This window comes from Alligator sinensis, unplaced genomic scaffold, assembly GCF_000455745.1.
Source record: "Alligator sinensis unplaced genomic scaffold, ASM45574v1 scaffold1032_1, whole genome shotgun sequence".
NCBI classification, from domain to species: domain Eukaryota; kingdom Metazoa; phylum Chordata; order Crocodylia; family Alligatoridae; genus Alligator; species Alligator sinensis.
In genome coordinates, this window is record NW_005842450.1 from 27,041 (window position 1) to 30,702 (window position 3,662).

The 3,662-nt window shown below is 69.9% G+C and overlaps 1 protein-coding gene across 1 annotated transcript in view; it reads left to right on the forward strand.

The window, feature by feature from the left end:
• The window catches only part of LOC112551386 (inter-alpha-trypsin inhibitor-like), a 2,882-nt gene extending 2,435 nt beyond the window's left edge, over window positions 1-447 (forward strand). Inside the window, exon 5 of the mRNA XM_025212176.1 lies at window positions 251-447. The gene's annotated coding sequence lies outside the window, so the exon portion shown is untranslated. The remainder of the gene's footprint in view (window positions 1-250) is intronic.
• Window positions 448-3,662: the final 3,215 nt, after the last annotated feature.

Consider the following 3,662-nt stretch of genomic DNA (forward strand, 5'->3'; position numbering starts at 1 on the left):
TGGGGCTGTGGGATGCAGGGCTGCAGCCACATCGGCACGGACCCCTCGCACCCAGGGCGCCGGGGCCCGCGTGGAGCCGTGTCCAGGGGTGAGGAGCGTCCTCGGGGGCAGAAGTGCCAGGGGATGGAGATGGGCCCGTGCCGTGGGGGTCTTTGTGCCGGCTGGCCGGCCGGCCGGGGTGGGCGCTGGGCTGAGCTCCCCAGTCCCTGCCTTCCCTCCCCGCTTTGATCGACTTTCCCTCCCCGCTCAGCACAGCTCCAAGAGTGACCCCGCGCGGAAGCCGGGCCGTGGGGCAGCGGGACCTGCAGGTCCCAGACCCTCTGCAGACCCCTTCTGTGGCTCCAGGCACCGATGGGCAACAATACCCCCAGCACCGGGGGTCTGCTTCCCGCACCCCCGCTAGCAGCTCCTTCCTCCACACAATAAAGACCCTGCTCTGCAGCTTCCCCCGGCTCTCTTGTCCCTGCGGCTCTAGCACCGGCCCCAGCCCTGGGCAGAGAGAAGGGGGCATCGCCTGCCCTGTCTGGGGCACGGGGTCCCAGGTGGGGCCGGGGCCACGTCCCTGCCCCTCGAGCAGGAACCGCCGGGGCCCGAGCGAGGCCGTTGGTGGTTTCTGATGGAGCAACTGTTCCCTTTGCCGTGGGGCACCGCAGCGCGGTTCCCTGATGCCAGGCACTGGGGGAAGTGGGCTGCACCCAGGGCCCGGGGACACGTGGCCTGTGCCCGTGAGAGCCCCCACCTGCTGACACAAGGGAGGAAGAGGAGGGCTGGCGTCCTGCCCTAAGCCAGGGCCCCTCAGGGTGGTGGAGAGGGCTGGGGGACCGTGCAGGGATGGAGCTGGGCTGGGGTGTCGTGGGAGTCGCTGCGCCCATTGCTCAGGGATGCGGGTCTCCCTGCCTCTGGGCAGCATGGAGGACTGGCAATCCCAGGGGACGCTGGCACCAGGGGACCAGGCACGACTTGGGCCCCCGCCTCTGTGCGCCCTGCGTGGATCCAGCCCAGGGCAGTCCTGCCCTCTTCTCCCAGGACCAGAGGGAGCTGGGCCCAGGGCACCCCTGGGGGATGCCCTTCTCCCTGCTGGCAGGGGATGCTGCGCCATCAGCCCCAGCATCTCGGTGCCCCTGGGGCTCGGGCTCGGGCTCTGTCCCGCCTGTCGGCAGGAGCCCGGCATCACTTCCCCCTGGCCCAGGAGCTCCCCGGACCGTCCCGAGGCCGTTGGTGGTTCCCTGATGGGGCAACTGTGCCCTTTGCCGCAGGGTGCAGGGACCTGACACAAGAGGCGATGGGGAAAGTGCCCGGTGTTGCAGGCAGATCCCGGGCAGCCCATCCTGGTGGATGGAAACGGGGCTGTGCCGTGGGGGTCTCTGCACCATCCCTGGGCTGGGGCCCTTTGGGGTGGGTGCCATAGGGTGCTGGGCTGGGCTGAGCTCTGACCAACTTTCCCTGCCTACTCAGGGCAGCCCCGTGGGGGAGCCGGGCCGTGGGGCAGCGGGGCCTGTGGGTCCCTGACCCTCCATGGACCCATCCTGTGGCTCCAGGCACTGCTGAGGCACGTGGCCCCCAGCACCGAGGGTCTGCTTCCCGCACCACCCCCGCCACAATAGCAGCTCCTTCCTCCAATGATAAAGACTCTGCTTTGCAGTTTCCCCTGGGTATCTTGTCTCTGCTTTGGCCCCAGCCCTGAGCAGAGAGAAGTGGGCATCGCATGGGGTCCCAGGGGTGGCAGGTGGCAGAGGCCTTCAGACCCCGGCACTGGGCGCATGCTGGCACCCACAGCTTCCCGGTGCTGTGGTGGGGGCTGGGGCCACATCCCCGCTCCCAAAGCAGGAACCGTGGGGCCCAAGCGGAGGCTCTTGGTGGTTCCTGATGGTGCAACCGATCCCTTTGCCGTGGGGCAATGCAGCGCGGTTCCCCGCACCAGAGGCGCCGGGGGAAACCGCTGCACCCAGGGCCCGGAGACGTGGTCTGTGCCCGTGACCGCCCCCAGCTGCCGACACACGGGGGAAGAGGAGGGCTGGCGTCCTGGCCCGGGCTAGGGTGGGGCCTTGCAGGGAGCCCCTCGGGGTGGATGGAGCTGGGCTGGGGTGTCTCGGGTGCCCTTGCGCCTGTTTCTCAGGGATGCGGGTGTCCACCCTGAGCTGGGACGTGGGTGCTCAGGGCTGTGGCCGTCGGGCTTCCTGCCAGCTCCCGTCTCTGGTCTCCAACACCTGCCTCAGCCCCGGGCGGCGAGAGAGGGGCGGCACCTGCCCTGCTCGGGGGACCAGGGCTGCCCCCCGGGGCCGCGGCCTGGCGGGATTGCACGGGGAGGGTCCTGGGGAGCGGCCACTTCTCTCTGCCAGCAGGTGAGGCTGTTGCACCACCGATCCCAGCACCCGCCGGCACCTGGGCTTCGGGGTGGCAGGCGGGCAGCAAGGGGGACCGGCAATCCCAGGGGATGCGCTGGCACCGCGGGCCTGACTCACCCACCCGAGGGGCCTGGGCTGGGGTCAGATCTGGATGCCGAGGGGCATGGAGATGCTGGGGGGGTGGCCCAGGTGCTCTCTCTTTTGTCCCTCCATTACATGCTCCCACGCTCATGTCCAGGCGATTCCCCCAGCCTCTGGGGCTGCTTGCAGGCCTCTGGGTCAGCGGGGAGCACACGGGAGCAGGGACGTCCCCTGCTAAAACTGCCAGCTGGCCTCGCACACCGATGACCTGCGTCCCCGCAGGAGAGAGACGGGCCTGGAGCCGCACACCCGGGACACCGAGCCGCGGGGTCCAGCCAGCTCCACCTGGGCCAGGGGCAGCGATGAACGGGGGAGCGCAGAGGGGACAGGGTCGGCTCGGGCTGGGGACTGTGCGCCAGGGGCTGCTGCCCCCCACCTCCATGCACCCCCTCCCCGCACTCCTGGCCCGGCTGCGCGGGGCAGGAGTGGGTCTCCCTGCCCCTAGCAAGCCTCTGCCAGCCCCATACGGGCACTACCCCTGGGGCAGCCCCCAGCTCTGTCTGGGCAGGACCTGGCCGGGAGAGGCTGGCTCTAGGGCAGATCCCTGGACTGAGATGCAGCCCTGCAGAAGCACCGAGTTATCATTCCTCTCCATTTCTACCACCTCCTTTGTGCGGGAGATGAAAGTCCCGAGACGAGTGGGATGGGGCGGGGGGCCGGCAGCATCCCCCGGTGCAGCGCCGCGGCCGCTAATACAGCGAGCGGGGAGCGTGCGGGGCTGCTTTGATCTGTGCCGCCCGAACCACGGAGCAGCTCCCAGCAAATGGAAATGAGGAGATGGAGAGCAGCACCAGCCACTTCATCATGGCACTGCCACGGCGTGCAGCCACGGGAGGTGTGGGGCTGGTGTGGGGCCCGGGGCCGTCCCTGCCAGGGGGGCCGCGAGCGCGCCTGGGGAGCAACCTCTGGGATGGAGCAGCTCTGGGGTGCAGCCCTGGACGGGGTGACGGGCCGGCCTGGGGACGACGCGCCTGCTCCCCGTGTGTCCCGGGGGAGCCTCGCCCCATTAGCTGCAGCTCCTCGGGGGTTAATGGCGCAGCTGGGCTGCGGCTGCAGCTCGATAACCCTAATGGCTCCTATCAATAACGACCGGAGGACGCCGGAGCGAGCGGCCGGGAGCGCGTTCTCGCACACGTCGCGGCCGTTCCTCCTCGCTCCCTGGGGGGAGCTGGGGGC